Here is a 19740-nt window from a genome sequence, read left to right on the forward strand (position 1 = left end):
TTCAAATACTGGAGCACGACAAAGGGGCTCTTGTAAACAACATGAATAAAAAGGTTAAATACCTTGATTTCATATCCCCCAGGAATAATATCAAATTGGCCCTGAGAAAAAGCAGGCTGTCTGCTCAACCCTGGGTCCCTCCACCTGATGCCAAGTTCACAAATTTCAAGGAGCCACAAGTTTCTGCAGGATATTGATACCTAACTTCTCCATTTTGACAAAAAAAAAAAAAACCTTAATCAGGCCACAAATGGAGCATAGCAGGAGCCTTTGTTTGGGGAACTAGTACAGCAAAAGGCCTTTGAAGAAATGAAGCAAGTCCTCAAAAAGGCACCTGGCTTGGGACTCCCAAATATCTCCAAGACCTTCTTCTTATACCTACATGAGGGCTCCAGGGTCACAATAGGGGATTTAACTCAAATGTTTAAGTCATGGCATCATCCAGTGGCATCTTTCCAAACAACTTGACTCTGCCATAATAAATGCTGCTTCCTGGTTAAAAAAAAAATCCTTGGTGTCTCATTTCTCTGTACATAAGCTCCACTAATATTATTGTTTTATAAGTTAGGTTAGATGTAAGAATTACCAGCCACAGAGCCCCAAAGAAGGACTCAAGATAGACATTCTCACTCAAATATAGGGACAGGACAGCAAGTCCCCCTCAGAGCTTGAAATAAAAGAACAAATCTGACTCCATGTTATTCTTATTTCTTTTACTTTCACCTTTGTATCCCATTGCCTTGCTACAAGTGAGGAGTGTTGCCTCTAGCCTGAAATATACAGAAGAGCCCATTCACAAGCCTCTGACCTTTAAAGGTATAACACTTTCCCATTCATATGAAGATTAAAAAGCTGCAGATCAGAGAATAATATTTGTCTCCTTCTAGGTTTACTCAAGCACTGGGACCTGACCTATATGGACAGCTGCAAGAAGAAAAGATTCCAACTCCAAGAAGTTTGCAGCAAACAACCATACACTTACCCACTTGAGTAAAAGACAAGCCTGAATTCTAACTCAGGGAAGATGGTTCTTTAGGATACCATCTTCTCTATTTGTTGGCTTTCCAAATAAATTCACTATTCCTTGCCACAACAAATGGACTCTCCATTTACTGGCCTATCATGCAACAAGCAATACAAGTTTGGACTCAGTAACAAGACCACATTCTTGCTTGGGTCACTGGTTATTTCAGTTCATGGCCAACAAGGAGAACAATGATTACCATTTAGAGGCATGACTATTCCCTGACATACACGGTGTTGGTCCTCACAGAGAAACTGGAAGAGAACAAGATGATATGAAGCAACAAGGAACCTTGATTCAGATAAGACCTTGTGAAGGAGGTAGCTTGGCCATGAGCCATGGAAGATAGTTTGGACTGTCACCTTGAAGTTTGAGCAGGAGACTTTGGATGGACCTGTTTTCACAGACTTCTACATGTTAATATAAACATGAAGTTTGGAGCAAGAAAATAAAAATATCTCCTTTATACTGAGCACCAATTATGTGTCAGGCTCCATGCTGAATAATTTTCATGCTTTCCTCACTTAGACCTCAAAATAACACTGGGATGTTGAAAGACTTCCTTCTCTTTCACCTGTGAGGATTTGTGACCCTCAGATAATTGAAGTCACTTCCTAAGATCACAAAAGTATTTAAGGAGAAGACAGAGGATTGGGACCCAGTCTGACACAGTTCAGACACTGAGCTCATATCCATTAGTACATGGCACCTACTCGGGGGCACAAATGAATGTGAACCTGCTCACCAATGCAGTGATAGAGCCACTGTTAAAAGATAGTTAAAGGATTATTTGGAATCACAGGCATTATAACAGAAGCCCCTAATACTTGTCTGTGAAACACACACTAAAGTGCACACTTAAATTACTGATTTATAATTTCTTAGCACCTGTGATCTATAGGACAGTTATCATAGTTCATGGCTCAGTTATCCAAAGATTCACAAAAATAAATTCCTAAATAACACACAAGATGGTACATGCAAAATAATCCACATAACTATGAACAAACAATTCTTGCATAATCTCAACAAATATAAAACCACCAGCAACACTTAAAAATCACATATCAGATATATGAATTCAGACTCTAAATAGAGATTGATACATGCTATTATACATTAAGAGTAAACACAAAGGTTTTCAAGAAATCTTTTCCAGGAAACAGTAGATGAAATAGATTGAGTCCTTGGGCTCGGACTCAGAATTGAGTCTGGGCTATGCATCTCATTAACTGTGGGCCCTGAAGAACCTGAATATCCTCTCAGCCCCGTACAACTGTGAAGTTTCTGGGTTCCTTCTGAGCTATATCTGGGCTTTGGGATCAAATACCTACTACTTCATTCTGTTACCTGAATCCTCACTTTCTGTCCAGAAGATGCAGGATTGAAAGAAGAAGCAAAAATGTGTGCCCTGAGGACCTTACAGTCTTTCCTGTTGGTTCTCCAACTTCAAAACGATATGCAAGGAGATCCCCTTTTCTCCATCCAAAAGAGACCCCAGAGAGAATCCAGCATGAGCCCTGACTAGAGAAGACATCCACTGGGAAAACTTCCCAAATTCCTCCTGCCCCCTTGGGAAGGAGGATAATTAGTGTCCACAGGGGCTGAGCTACACCTGGTTTCACAGGAGAATGTGTCCATGATATCAGTGGTAACTTGGGCTTCTGGTCATATCGCCAATGAGAAGTAGGAGTTCCCCATTCCTTGTGTCCTCTGTTTCATGAGCTTCTCCCAAGGACACTGTATGTCACAGGCAGTGGAAGGACTTCTTCAGACTTCTTCAGGTTCCCCAACACTGACACAGACTTTCATTAGAATACAAAGCCCCTTAAAATGTGCCCATATCCACACTCCATTGGAAGATTTTTAGGGAGCAGTCTATGCCTTGTTCAGGAGAAGGGGGATTGAATATAAAACTCTGGAAAAAGGACTCTGTGTTCTTCGCCTACTATGAGAGCATACTTAGCAAATTATCAAAGGCCATTGAGACTCAATTTCTTCAAAGTAGAAATAATAATTGTTCTCTTTGTTTGAATTTGAAGGCTGGTTTAATGAGCACTTAATCAAAGCTTACTGAATGTTAAGGTTTATTTTCAATGTCTTTGTATCACTAGAGATCACCTATGGCTCATAAAAGGCAAATGTGACTAGTGACTGTTGAATGAATTCATCAGCTCATTCATTAACTCATTCCCTTAAATAAACATTATGGTTCCCACAAACATAATACTGATATATTCTCTAGAGCCATAACAGTTAATAACATAAACAGAAGTCCCTGTCTTAGAAAGCACATCCAAGTGGCAGGGAGCATTAAATATTTTTTATGCAAAATGAATGGTATATAAATGGTGACAAGTGCTGCAGAATGATGAAAATCATGCTTGGAGCTATTCCATAAAATACCCAGTGTTATAGGATTCTTTTTCTAGAACACAGACACACCTTAAATCAAGTGTCTCCATGACTGTAGCTAATTTACACCATTACCGAACTATTAGACTGGCTAAAATTGAAAAGTCTGCTGCTCTCAGTGTCACTGAAGATATGATGGAAGTGGAACACTCATACACTGCTAATGGGAATACAAAAAGTGAATATTTTTTTTTAAAGTTAAACACATACTTAGCATGTGACTAGGTATTTATACAACATAAAAGAATCTGTATAGTTACATATAGACCATACACGAATGTCCATAATAGATCTATTTAATAGCCATAAATGGGAAAAGCCCAGATGTTCATCAGTGGACTTACTGTTAGTAAGTGAATGGACTTAATTTAGAGCACAGGAGTCTATACTCAATATTTTGTCATGACCTTTCAGGGAAAATAATCTCAGAAGAATATATAAATTGTCTGTGTGTGTGTGTCTGCATAACTGAATCACTTTGTTTTACACTTGAAATTAACACAACACTGTAAATGAATCATACTATAATAAACATAGTCAAATGAAAGTAAAAAATTAAAAGATAAAAAGAAACAGTTTTAAAATTAAAAATAATGAAAAATTTTCATTAATAAAAAATTTCAAAAAATTATAAAATGTGAGAGGACACAACAGCTGTGGTACATCTGTACAATAGAATACTACTCAGTAATAAATAGAAAGAACAATTGATACACAATAGAACATAAAAGAATCTCAAAATTCTTATGCTGAGTGAAAGAAGGCAGCAAGAAAAGATTGCACACTATATGATTCCACTGAAATAAGCTTCTAAGAGATACTGACTACCTAATGCGACAGAAACAGATCATTGGTTCCCCTGAGGACAGTTGGGGAGCAAAGAGAGGGCAGGAGGGTAGACACCAGGGAAATTCCTGATCTTGATGGCTGTCTTGACAGTTTCATGAGTGTATACATATATCAAAACCAGTCAAATGTTATATTCATTTTTTCACCTTTTGATTGATGTATAGCTGATTTACAACATTGTGCCCATTTCTGCAGTATAGCTAAGTGACATATAAATATACACACACAAACATATACATATAGCTAAGTGACATATAAATACACACACACACACACACACACACACACACACATATACACACATATACACATTCCATTTGTGATATTTCCTCTGTCATGGTCTATCCAACTATATCCTGATATACCAGATATAGTTCCCTGGGCTATACAGCAGGACCTCATTGCTTATCCATTCTAAATGCAAGAGTTTATATCTACTAACCCTAACTGCCATGTCCATCCTTCACCCCACCCCCCTATGACAACCACAAGTCTCTTCTCTATGTCTAAGAGGCAGCTTCTTTTTTGTAGATAGGTTCATTTGTGCCTTATTTTATATTCCACATATAAGTGTATCATGTGATGTTTGTCTTTGTCTTTCTGACTTACTTTATTTAGTAGAAGTAATGTACTTGCACCATGTTTCTATGAATGGCATATTTTTTTTCTTCTTTAGGCCTGAGTAGTATATATATACCTCATCTTCTGTATCCATTCATCTGTCGATGGCCATTTAGGTTATTTCTATGTCTTGCATATTGTGAAAATTGCTGCTATGAACACAGTGGTGGATATATCTTTTCAATTGTAGTTTTATCTGAATATACAACAAAGAGTGGAATGGTTAGATCATATAGTACACCTATATTCAGGTTTCTGAATCAAAAGATATACTTTAGGTATAGAAAGTTCATTGTATGTCATTTATACCTCCAAAACTCTGGGTGTTTTTAAAGAAGCAATAACAGAGAGGGGATTAAGATGGCAGAATAGAAGGGCTGAAGCTCAACTTATCTCCTAAAAACAACAAAATTCACAACTAAAGACTGAGCAATCTTCATCCAAATGGACCAAAAACCATAAAAAAATACCCTACTCCAGAAGAAAAAGAGGAGGCCTCATCAAGAGGTAGGAGGGGTGATTTCACAATATAAACAACTCCAAACCTCCTGGGTGGGAAACCCCACAGACTGGAAACTAACTGGTTCACAGAGACTCATCTACATGAGGGAGAGTTCTAAGCCCCACATCAAACCCTCACATGTGGGGATGTGGCACTTGGAGAAAGAGCCCCTGGAGCATCAGGCATTGAGGGCCAGTGGGGCTTGGGGACAGGAGCTCCATGGGACTAGGGGAAATGGAGACCCCATTCTTAAAAGCCACACACACACATTCATGTGCACTGGGTCCCAGGGCAAAGCAAAGTCTCCAAAAGAATCTGAGTCAAAGTTGACTGAAGTTCTTGGAGGACATTCTGGGAAAACAGGGTGAATGTGGCTTGTTGTGATGGAAGGGCATTGAAAGCAAAGCTCTCAGAAATATTCAGCAGCCATGAATTTCTCTGGAGGTGGCCATTTAGGGAAAATCAGGCACCACCAATCAGTCAGCTGCTGAGAAGCCCCAGAGCAAACAACAATCCAGGTGGGATCACAGCCCACACCTCAGTAAACAGGCTACCTAAAGACCCCTCAGGCACACAGCTGCCTCTAATCCCATCCAGAGACTAAGCCCTAACCATCAGAGAGATTAGAATCAGCTCCACCTACCAGTGGGCAGGCATCAGCCCCTCCCATCAGGATGCCAACAGCAAGACCCCCATACCGACTTCAGCCACAGGGAGGCAGACACCAGAAGTAAGAGAGGCTACAACTTTATTCTCTGTAAAAAGGTCACCACAACAAAAACCTGTAAAAATGAAAAGACAGAGAACTATAACGCAGATGAGGGAGAAAGGAACCAGAAAATCAGCTAAGTGATGAGGAGATTCTCAGCCTCCAGGAAAAAGACTTTAGATTGTTGATGCTGAAGATGATGCAAGACATTGGAAATAAACTGGAGGAAAATATGGGTGACTTACAGAAAACACTGACCAAAGAGATACAAGATATAAAACTTAAAGAAGAGAAGCAAAATAAAATAACTGAAATAAGAAATTGACTAGAAGCAGCTAACAGCAGAATACAGGAGGCAGAAGAACAAATAAGTGAGGTGGAGGACAGATTAGTGGAAATTATGGATGCAGAACAGAAAAGAGAAAAAAGATTGAAAACAAATGAAGAGAGTCTCAGAGAACTCTGGCACAATGTTAAGTGCACCACCATCCATATTATAGGGGTGCCAGAAGAAGAGAAAGAGAAGGGGACAGAAAAAAATTCCAGAAGACAATAGCCAAAAACTTCCCTAACATGGGAAAAGAACCATCCACTCAAATCCAGGAAGCACAATGAGGACCACACAAAATAAACCCAAGGAGGAATACACTGAGACACATATTAATGAAACGGACCAAAATTAAAGACAAAGAGAAAATCTTGAAAGCAGCTAGGGAAAAGAAATAAATAACATCCAAGGGAACCCCAGTAATGTTAACAGCAGATTTTTCAGCAGAAACTCTGCAGGCCAGAAGGGAGCAGCATGATATACTTAGCAAGATGAAAGAAAAAAACTCCAATCAAGATTACTCTGCCCAACAAGGCTCTCATTCAGATTGGAAGGAGAAATCAAAACTTTCACAGATAAACAAAAGCTGAGAGAATTCAGCAACACTAAACCAGCCTTACAACAAATACTAAAGGAACTTCTCTAGCCAGAAAAGAACAAGAGAAGAAGGAAAGAAAAAAGAGCAACAAAAACAAATCCAAAGCAATTAATAAAATGGCAATAAGAACATACATAACAATAATTACCTTAAATGTGAATGGACTAAACGCCCCAACCAAAAGACATAGACTGGCTGAAAGGATACAAAAATAAGACCCATATATATGCTGTCTTAAAGAGACCCACTTCACTTCTAGGGACACATACAAATTGAAAGTGAGAGGATGGAAGAAAATATTTCATGCAAATGGGGATCAAAAAAAAGCTAGAGTAACAATACTCATATCAGACAAAATAGACTTTAAAATGAAGAATATTTTAAGGGACAAACAAGGACATTACATAATGATCCAAGGATCAATCCAAGAAGATATAACAATTTTAAATAACTGCAGACCCAACATAGGTTCACCACAATATATAAGGCTACTGCTAACAACTTTAAAAGGACAAATTGACAATAACATAATAAGAGTGGGGGACTTTAACACCCCACTTACAGCAATAGACAGATCAACCAGACATAAAATCAATAAGGAAACACAGGCCCTGAATGATGCATTAGACAAGATGGACTTCATAGATATTTATATGACATTCCATCCAAAAGCAATAGAATATGCATTTTTCTCAAGTGCACATGGAACATTCTCTAAGATTGATCACATCCTGGGCTACAAATCCAACCTCAGTAACTTTAAGAAAATTGAAAGCATATCAAGCACCTTTTCTGACCACAATGCTATACGGCTAGAAAACAACAGCAAGAAAAAACCTGCAAAAACCACAAACACGTGGAGACTCAACAACATGCTACTAAACAACCAAGGGATCACTGAAGAAATCAAAGAGGAAATTTAAAAATACCTAGCAGCAAATGACAACGAAGATATAACACTCCAAAACCTATGGCATACACCAAAAGCCATTCTAAAAGGAAAGTTTAGAGGAATACAAGCCCACCTCAGGAAACAAGAAAAAGCACAAATAAACAAGCTAACTTTACATTGAAAGCAGCTCAAGAGAGAAGAACAGATAAGACCTAAAGTTAATAGAAGGAAAGAACTCATAGACATCAGAGCAGAAATCAATGAAATAGAAACCAAGAAAACCATAGAAAAGATCAATGAAACGAAAAGCTGGTTCTTTGACAAGAACAACAAAATTGATAAACCCCTAGCCAGCCTTATCAAGCAAAAAACAGAGAGGACTCAAATCAATAAAATTAGAAATGAAAAAGGAGAGGTAACAACAGACACCACAGAAATGCAAAGGATCATAATAGACAACTATATGCAACTATATGCCAATAAAATGAAAATCCTAGAAGAAATGGGGAAATTCTTAGAAAAGTACAATCTTCCAAGACTAAACCAAGAGGAAATAGAAAAGATAAATGGACCATCACAAGAACTGAAATTGAAAGAGTGATTAAAAAACTTCCAACAAACAAAAGTCCAGGACCAGATGGCTTCACAGGCGAATTCTATCAAACATTTAGAAAAGAGCTAATACCTATACATCTGAAACTATTTCCAAACATTGCAGAGAAAGGGATACTCCCAAATGCATTCTATGTGGTCACCATCACCCTGATACCAAAACCAGACAAAGATACCAGAAAAAGGAAACCTACAGGCCACTTTCACAGATGAACATCGATGCAAAAATCCTCAACAAAATACTAGCAAACAGCATCCAACAATACATTAAAAGGATTATACATCATGATCAAGTGGGATTTATCCCAGGGATGCAAGGGTTCTTCGATATCTGCAAATCCATCAGTGTTGTACACGACATTAACAAACTGAAGAATAAAAACCACATGATCCTCTCAATAGATGTGGAAAAAGCCTTTGACAAAATCCAACACCCATTTCTGATACAAACCCTTCAGAAAGTGGGCATAGCGGGAACCTACCTCACCGTAACAAAGGCCATCTATGACAAACCCACAGCAAACATCATTCTCAATGGTGAGAAGATGAAAGAATTCCCGCTGAGATCAGGAACAAGACAAGGATGTCCACTCTCACCACTACTCTGCAACATAGTTTTGGAAGTCCTAGCCACAGCAATCAGAGAAGAAAAAGGGATAAAAGGAATCCAAATTGTAAAGGAAGAAGTAAAACTATCACTATTTGCAGATGACATGATACTATACCTAGAGAACCGTAAAGACTTTACCAGAAAACTGTTAGAGCTCATCCATGAACTTGGCAAAGTTGCAGGATACAAAATTAATACACAGAAATGAATAGCATTTCTATACACCAACAATGAAAGAGCAGAAATAGAAATTAGGGAAGCAATCCCGCTTACCATCGCATCCAAAAGAATAAAATACCTAGGAGTAAACGTACCTAAAGAGACAAAAGACCTGTACTCTGAAAACTATAAGCCACTGATGAAAGAAATTAAAGATAACACAAATAGATTGAAAGACATACTATGCTCATGGATTGGAATAGTCAATATTATCAAAATGACTATACTACCTAAGGCAATCTACAGATTCAATGTAATCCCTATTAACTACCAAGGACATTGTTCACAGAACTCGAACAAAATATTTTAAAGTTTGTTTGGAAGCACAAAAGACCCAGAAGAGCCAAAGACATCCTGAAAAAGAAAAATGGAGCTGTAGGAATCAGGATCCCAGACTTCAGATTACACTACAAAGCAATAGTCATCAAAACTGTATGGTACTGGCACAAAGACAGAAATATAGATCAGTGGAACAGGATAGAAAGCCAAGATTTAAACCCACGCACCTACAGACAACTAATCAATGACAAGGAAGGCAAGGATATACAACAGAGAAAGGGCATCTTGTTCAAAAAGTGGTGCTGGGAAAACTGGACAGCCACATGGAAAAGAATGAAATTAGAACACTCCCTAACACCATACACAAAAATAAACTCCAAATGGATTCAAGACCTAGATATAACAACAGACACTATAAAACTCTTAGAGGAAAACATAGGCCAAACACACTCTGACATAAATGACAGCAATATCTTCTCAGGTCCACTTCTTAGAGTATTGACAATAAAAACAAAAATAAACAAATGGGACCTAATCAAACTTCAAAGTTCCTGCCAGCAAGGGAAACCTTAAACAACACAAAAAGACAACACACAGAATGGGAGAAAATCTTTGCAAGTGAATCCACTGACAAGGGATTATTCTCCAAAATTTATAGTCACCTTCTGCAGCTCCATACCAAAAAAACAAACAACCCCATCCAAAAATGGGCAGAAGATCTAAACAGACAGTTCTCCAAAGAACACATGCAGATGGCCAAAAAACACATGAAAAGATGTTCAATATCACTCATCATTAGGGAAATGCAAATCAAACCACTATGATGTACCATCTAACACAGCCAGAATGGCTATCTTCAAAAAGTCTCAAACAATAAATGCTGGAGAGGGTGTGGAGAAAAAGGAACACTAGTACACTGTTGGTGGAATTATAAATTGGTGCAACTGCTGTGGAAAACAAGATGGAGATGCCTCAGAAAACTAAACATAGAACTACCATTTGACCCAGCAATCCCTCTCCTGGGCACCTATCCAGAGAAAACCATGACTCGCAAAGACACATGTACTCCAATGTTCATTGCAGCACTATTTGCAATAGCCAAGACATGGAAACAACCTAAATGTCCATCGACAGAGAAGTGGATCAAGAAGATGTGGTACACAATGGAAGATTACTCAGCCATTAAAAGGAACAAGATACCAGCATTTTTAGCAACATGGATGGACCTAGAAATTATCATGCTAAGTGAAGTCAGCCATACAATGAGACACCAACATCAAATGCTTTCACTGACATGTGGAATCTGAAAAAAAGGACAGACTGAACTTCTTTGCAGAACAGATGCTGGCTCACAGACATTGAAAAACTTATGGTCTCTGGAGGAGACAGTTTGTGGGGTGGGGGGATGTGCTTGGGTTGTGGGATGGAAATCCTGTGAAATTAGATTGTTATGGTCATTATACAACTAGAGATGTGATAAATTCATTTGAGTAATAAGAAAAATAATACTTCAATAAAACTTTTAAAAATGAAAAAAAAATTAACAACCAAAGATCAAGCCACAGGAAGTCAGGCACTAAGACAATGGAGCCAATTAAAATGGATTCTTGGGAGAAACTTCATTAAATAACTATGAAGCAAACTTCATTAAATAACTATGAAAATAGATTTCAAGGCATAGTATAAACTTCAGTAAAGTTTCACCATGAATCTTTGTGTTACTTCACCAAATGACCAGCTAAAAATTAAAAATTATAAGTAGACCCATGTAATGATATGCATTAAAGTAGATATGCAAATATTATAATAAATTATCATAGAAAAAAGGTATACAATACCACATAAGATAAATTCTGTTTATGGGAATATAAAATTAATAAAAAACAACTGTATGAAGATAAAAAATGTACAATGGAAGGGTGAAGTACATTGACTTCATTATTTGTTATCTTGTCTGTTTTAATTGGATTTCTCTCAGGTAGAAGAATTTATTTTATTTTATTTTATTCTAACAGTAACCAAAGTGACTTAGAAAAATTCTAGGTCTGGGGCAAGGACACAACAAGACCAGGGAAATTTTTCTGAGCTTGAAAATAAAAAGTGCTCAGAGAATGAAGGGGACACAGAAGCCTGCTTAAAGGGGCTCCTATTGGCCAAATCTGGAATAATTAGAGCTTCAAAATGAATAATGTCAGTAATTGGTTACAATTCAGAGAATAAATTTGAATTCATGACTCTGTTATGATATATAAATCAATGAGAAAAATGAATGAATGTGGAGTAAGGCAAGTTCCTTCCTATAGGAGAATACAGCTAGTCAACATAGAGGAAATGATAAAGTTTAGAAAAATCACCATTTCCCCACCCTTTTGCAACAGTTTTTTTCTATGTACAAATCATCAGTGGATGTTTGATATAGTAGGTGTAATTTTATTAAGAAAAGTGTTGTTGTTATACAGTCTCAAAATATCTACCAAATGATAGTTAATTACAAAGGTTTAAATAGTAAGTTACTGTAGAGAAGATGGCAAACACCACCTTAAACAATTAATTGATTAATGATAAAGATTAATAGTAATTGGAAATTTTTTTTTCTTTTTATGGCTGCACCTGTGGCATATGGAACTCCCAAGGCTAGGGGTAGAATCAGAGCTGCAGCTTCTGGCCAACACCACAGCCACAGCAACACCAGATCTGAGCCACATCTGCTGCCTATAATGCAGCCTGTGGTAACACCAGATCCTTAACCCAATGAGTGAGGTTAGGGTTTGAACCTGCATCCTCCTGGATACTAATGTTTTTGGTAACCTTCTGAGATAACAAATGAACTCCAAATAACACTAATTCTTAATGTATCTGTGCAATTTTTGAAAAAAAAAATCTTGGAAAGTAAGGCTGATGTTTGGTATTAATTAAGAAACATGGGTAAAGCCCTTAGTCTAGAATCCAAATGTTCATAAAAAATTTCAGCATTATGAATAGATTGTGGACTATTCTTGTGCCAAGTCATTATACTAAATTCTTTATTGAAATATAACTTGCAGTGGCTGTGTAGCTCAGTCAATAGAGTATAAGGCTTTTAATCTGAGGGACCAGGGCTCAGGTCCCTCTACACTCACTGTGTGAAATTAAGTTTACAAACAATATTGTGTTAGTTTCAGGGGTATTACATGGTGACTTGACATTTTCACACATTATGAAATGATCACCGTAATTATCAATCTAGTAACTCTCTGTCCCCGTAAGCACTTATGTTATTATTGATCATATTCCTTATGCTGTATTTTACATCCCAAATTTTCTTTATTTTATAACCAGAGGATTGTTTCTCTTCATCCACATCACCTATTTCATCCCTTTCCCCCAGACACTGTCCCCTCTGGTGCCCACTGGTTTCTTCTGTGTATTTATGAGTCTGTTGTCATTTTGTTTTATTGATTTATTGTTTTGATTTTTACTTTCCAATTATAAGTGAGATGCCATGATATTTATCATTGTCTCTCTTATTTCACAGAGCATAATACCCTCTGGATCCACCCATGTTGTTGGAACATGGCTGTGAACTATGAGATGCCCCTGAATATCTACCTTATGGCCACATTGTTGCCAAAGAAGGTGGCAAACATTTTTGTTCCCAGGATGGGATGGCACAGACAGTTGTTTTCACTGGTGGGGATTCACTTTCCTGGTTATGTGTGTGGATATCCAGTTTCCCAGCAGCATTTATTGAAGAGACTCGCTTTTCCCCATTGTGTGTTTTGGGTTCCCTTTTCAAAGATCACTTGATCATATATGTGTGGGTTTCTTTCTGGGCTCTATATTTTGTTTCACTTATTTATATGTGTATTTTAAAGACAGTAATATATTGTGTTGATTTTTAAAGGTTTGAAATATAGTTTTCAGTCAGGAATTGTGTTGCCTATAGTTTTGTCCATTTTGCTCAAGATGTCTTTGGCTTATATGAGTGTTTTGTGGTTTCATATGGATGGAATAAATTATGGTGATGGGATGTGAGCTGCAACACAGGGTGAGTGGTGTGGGATTTCAAGTGCTAATGCTACTCTGTTTGTTCGTTTCTGCAGTGGCTGGAATGGCAGATTCCATTGTAGGTTCTTCAAAGTTCAAGGGTGTTTGCGACCTCTATTTCTCCTCATGAACAGGAATAGGGAAGACCAATATGCCACTGACCTTAGAGATGTCTCTGGGACTCCTGTAATTCAGCCCCTTTAGACCCTGTACTGGATCCATCTCCAGAGGATGGCAAGGAATTGGGCAGTTAAGTCAGTTGTCTTCTCTAACCAGAAGCTTGGGTGTGTGTTCCCTGGGGTCTCAATCCTGTTGGTAAATGTGGATCTTCTCTGCTCATTGTTCTCCTTCTTGTAAACAGGTGGGGAAGTGCTGAAAATCCTCAGGCAATGGAGGCATAATAGATGAATTCTCAGGTAGTAGCCTGGAGCAGCAGAGATTGGAGCAAGTTGAGGAACAATCCCTTGGCATAGTTGTGTGCATTAATGTGAGGACTAGGAAGAAGAGGTATGGAAAATATATGTTTATGTTGCTGAAATAACCCTGTCTTTCTAAATGACTTATTCACAAACTGACCTATATGGTGCCTCCAGCCTCAAGTGGACATAACATTAAAAGTAATGAAAATGAACTAAAGTTAAAATTTGGGTTCCTCATTTCCACCAGCTGTAATTCAAGTCTCCAGTAGCTGCAGGATACTGGTGCTGCTGTATTGAAAACACAACTATAGAGTATTTATTACCTTGTGGAAAGCCCTATTGTACAGTGCTAATAATAGATGATGAAGGCTGGAAATCTACAATACATGTGTGTGTGCTTGGGTTTCTGTGTGCATTTTGCTTCTTTTTATGTTATTTGTGTGTTGTGTTTGACCACACCTGATTCTTAATGCGTGTAGTGGAGTTTCTGTGTGTGTGAGTGTGTATGGCTTGTGAGTTGTGTGGGTGACAGGATGTGGTTTTACTTGCTTTGTTTTTAAACAAGGTGAGGTGTAATTTATATACACAACACTGCACATATTTAATATATGTAATTTGAGGAGTTTGGACTTGTGCACATTATTGTGAAGCTATCACCACAGTCAAGGTCATTAACATATCTGTCTCCTTTAAAATGTCCTTTTTCCTTTTTATGCAGTAAGAAAACCTAACATGAGATCTACTCTTTCAAGGCATTTTTAGGTGCACAATATAGTGTTATAGACTCTAAGCATTATGCTGCACAGCAGGTCTCTAGAAGTAATTCATCTTGCATAACTGAAACTATATTTCAATTAAATAGCAACACTGCATTTCTCCTTCCCCATAGACCTTGGTGACTGCCATTTATTCTCTGTTTCTATGAGTTTCTCAAAGTGAATTTTTTTGGTATTTGTCCTTGTAAGACTGGCTTATTTCATTTAACATAATATTCTCTATTTTATCCATCTTGTGAGAAATGGCAGGATTTCCATTTTTTAAGCCAAAATTATAATCCATTGTGTCTATATGCCACGTTTATCCATTCATCTGTCAATGGGCATGTGGCTTGTTTCCACAGCTTATCGGTTTTGCACAGAGCTGCAGTCCACATGGGAGAGTAGATACTTCTCTGAGATCCTGATTCCAGTCCTTTTTGATCTACACTCAGAAATGGGATTTCTGTATCATGTGGTGTTTCTATTTTTAATGTCTGGGGAATCTCCATACTGTTTTCCATAATGGCCACACCATTTGACATCTCCACCAACAGTGTAGAAGGGTTCTTGTTTGTGTGTTTTTTAAATTGTCATTGACAAAATATTTAATTTTAAAGTTGTAAGTAAGTTGGTAAGAATACATACAAACCTAACTTCTGACTAGGATGAAGATAGCTTGGAGAGGGACAAAAAATCAGCACCTGGGGTTTTGTTTTTATGTCACTCTGTTTCATGCTGAGTGTCTGTTTCTGTGTATAACACACACAATCTACTTCTCCTGTCCTTGGATGGCTGTAGAGCAGAGAGGCCCACGTGAGGGCCTGGGAAATATGTGTATGCATTTGACCTGGTCAGACAGTCTCACAGCCTGAGTCTTCCTTTGTCTCAGCTCTAGACATAAACAGGCAGCAAACTAAGTCCTCTTTATGCTAAGTTGGTGGCACTTTGTCTAGATGGTTTGAAGGCTAGAGAACTTCTTGCTGTGTTCGTGATTGATGTTTAATGATTTCCGCATTTCCACTCTGGGGAACAGGGTGGGACTAATTTTGGAACCATGTATTACTAATCAGATGACTGTGAATTCTGACATAGGTCCTTGGTCATACAGCATCTGCAGTATCTCTCTCTCTAGTCACCTCACTGGGCAAATTCACATATCCTTCACTTTGCCTGTATGCTCAGAACTGAGCCATCTTCAAGCCCTGGTGATGGAAGGGGAGAGAGAGAAAATGGCAGACATGAAGGAAGCTATTCCTTAGAAAAGTTTTTTAAAATAGAATGAGTCAAGTTCTGTGGATCTACTAATCACCAAGGGCCATGGTCTGGGCCTGTGCTATTTTCTGGATGTGAGAGCAAGTCCTCAGAAATAAACATGCATTTTCAGGAAGCTACTTGATCTTGCTTGATGACCTCCTATATCTTTGTCATCTTTAGTTTCTGATGTCTGTTTACACATCTTACCCAAATAATGAGCTGATTTATTTAATTTTTGTGTCACTCTCCTTTTGATTGCTATTTTTAGTCAGTATTTATTGAGATATATTTTCTAAATTAAAAATTAGTTTTGTGATAAAATATATGGAACAAAATGTACCTTTTCAATAATTTTTTCATACATTTCTGTGGCACTAAATAATTCATGTTGTTGTACAACCACCACCACAATCTATCTCCAGAATTTTTTATTTTCCCAAGTGGAAACTCTTTAAACACTGAAGAATAACTCCACCTTTCCTCCCCACACCAGCCCCTGACAGTCACCATTCCAATTTTGTCTCTATTAATTTGACTCTTCTAGGAATCTTATATTAATGGAATCTTACAGTATTTATACTTTTGTGACTGCATGATTTTACTTAGCATAATGTCTTCAAGGTTCATTCGTGTTGTGTCTGTATCAGGATTTCTTTCCTTTCTAAGGCTGAATAGTATTCCACTGTATGTATAGACCACTATTTTATTTATCCAATCATTTGTTAAAGGACATGGGTTTTTTCCATGTTTTGACTACTGTGAATAATGCTGTTTGAAATATGGGTGTATAAATACCTATTTGACCCCTGCTTTCAATTATTCTGAATATATAAGCAGGACTAAAATTCCTTAATCATATGGAAGTTCTATGGATGTTTTTTGAGGAAATTTATTAATATTTGCCTTTTCCTTCCTTCCACCCTGTCTCCCTACCTTCTGTCTTACCTTCCTTCATTCACTTCTTCCTCTTGTTCTTTCTTTCCTTCTTTCTTTCATTCTTTCTTCTTTCTTTCTTTTGTATTTCTTACAGTCATTCTAATGATAAAATAACATTTTATGTCAAGCACTTTATTTTGAACATTGTATAATAATCTTCCAAATAATGCTTTAACTGCTGTGTGTATCTGTGTGTGTAAGCCAGACAGAAGCACATAAGCAGTCTGACAGTAGAGCCATGAAAGGGACTTTTCTTATTTATTACATCCTCCCTACTGTATATCATGATGTCTCCGCTCTGTAAAAAAAGAAAATGTGCTGTTCTCTACTTCTAATGAAGGGTTTGATTAAGTCATATATTTTCCCCTGTGACTGTGTCAATGTTCAGACAAATCACACTGTGTTCTACTCACCAGACTGTATGATACATCAGTGTGTGAGTGCAGTGCAGTGAGACCTGTCTGTACACTGAGACACTCACTCTGAGAAACCATGTGTCCACAAGGTAACTGCTAAACTCAGTACTGCTAAGTTCTAGGCATTTCCCATTTCTCTTCATTCCCAGATGAGAGAAAAGCAGCATGAGGAGGGAGAACCAGAGCCATGTGTTTGAGTTCCTCCTCCTGGGGCTCCCCATCTGGCCAGAGCAGCAGAGTGTGTTCTTTGCCCTTTTCCTGGGCATGTACCTGACCACAGTGCTGGGGAACCTGCTCATCATCCTGCTCATCAGGCTGGACCCTCGCCTCCACACCCCCATGTACTTCTTCCTCAGCCACTTGGCCCTCACGGATGTCTCCTTTTCATCAGTCACTGTCCCTAAGATGCTGATGAACATGCAGACTCAGGATCAATCCATCTCCTATGCAGGGTGTATAACACAGATGTATTTTTTCATATTATTTGCTTGCATTGATAATGTACTTCTTTCAGTGATGGCCTATGACAGGTATGTGGCCATTTGTCACCCTCTACACTACACCATCATCATGAGAGAAGAGCTGAGTCTTTGTCTGTTGGCTGGATCCTGGATCCTCTCCTGTGCCGATGCCTTGACCCACACCCTCCTCCTGGCTCAACTGTCCTTCTGTGCTGACAACATCATCCCCCACTTCTTCTGTGACCTTGCTACCCTGCTTAAGCTGTCCTGCTCAGATACCTCTCTCAATGAGCTTGTCATATTCACTGCAGGGGCTGCAGTTCTCCTTATTCCATTGATTGGCATCCTTGTCTCTTATGGCCACATTGGACTCTGCATCCTGAGGGTCCCCTCTATGAAAGGGATCTACAAAGCCTTGTCCACCTGTGGCTCTCACCTCTCTGTGGTGTCTCTGTTCTATGGGACAATTATGGCACTGTACCTTTCCTCCTCATCAGGCCAGTCCCAGGACAAAGACATCATTGCTTCTGTGATGTACACAGTGGTCACCCCCATGCTGAACCCTTTCATCTACAGCCTGAGAAACAGAGATATGATATTGGCTCTGGGGAGTCTTTTCAGAACCAATAACCTTTTTGCCAAGTGAGAATCATCTAACCACAGTCTCATTTGACTTGCTGCCCTTGTTAGAAATGCCTGAAACAGTTGTGTGTTGATCAGCCATGTCTCTAGAACTTTCCTCACTGTCCTTTAAATAGTCATTGTTATTGGATCACTCTCTTCCCCTTTAGTCATTCCTATTGTACATTTATTCATCTATAACCCTAAATGTGACATTACCTACAATGCATGTTCAACTTGTCATCTTCAAAACACTAATCTCCTTTGTGCATATGTGTAAGTATGTTTAAATTTTTTTCAATATTTTTATCACAGTTGGTTTTTAGAGCTTTATCCGTGTATATATATTTTTTGAATTTTATTATTGTCATCTATCATTGAGCATTGCCTTTGCAGTTGTTTAATTGATTTTTAAATTAATGATTTAATTATTTAGAAGTACAGGTACCTTATGATGTTGTGTTAGTTTCAAGTGTAGTTTGAAATAACTGGGTTTTTTTATATAGTATATAGTGTGTATATATGTGTGTATATATACATATATTATATATATAATATATATATATATATATATATATATATATATATAGTTATATTCAGGTTGTTTTCCCTTATATATTATCATAAAATATTGAGTACAGTTCCATGTGCTATATGGTTGGTCTTTGTTAGTTATCTCTTCTATATACAGCAGTGTGTATATGGTAATCCACACTCATAATTTGTCCATTTCTGTTTTCCCCTTAGTTAACCATAAGTTTGTTTTCTACATCTGTGTATCCACTTCAGTTTTGTGTATGTCATTTGTATCTTTCTTTTTTTGGCTTTTTTTGGGAAGCACCCAAGGAATATGGAAGTTCCCAGGGTAGGGGTCAAATCAGAGGTACAGCTGCTGGCCTACGTCACAGCCACAGAGATGTAGCTTCTGAGCCACATCTGCAACCTCTCCCACAGCTCATGGCAATGCTGGATCCCTGACCCAATGAACAAGGTCAGGGATCAAACCCACATCCTCATCAATACTAGTTGGATTTATTTCTGTTGCATCACAATGGAAACTCCTCATATCATTTTTTCTTGGATAACCAAGTATAAGTGATATCATATGATGTATGCTATTCACTCTCTACTTTACTTCATTAAGTATGATAATATGTAGCTCCATTCATGTTGCTACAAATGGCATTATTT

At 37.9% G+C, this 19740-nt stretch overlaps 1 pseudogene; it reads left to right on the forward strand.

Moving 5' to 3' along the window:
* The window catches only part of LOC110259681, a 38603-nt pseudogene extending 20029 nt beyond the window's left edge, over window positions 1-18574 (forward strand).

This window comes from Sus scrofa, chromosome 1, assembly GCF_000003025.6.
Source record: "Sus scrofa isolate TJ Tabasco breed Duroc chromosome 1, Sscrofa11.1, whole genome shotgun sequence".
Lineage (NCBI taxonomy): Eukaryota > Metazoa > Chordata > Mammalia > Artiodactyla > Suidae > Sus > Sus scrofa.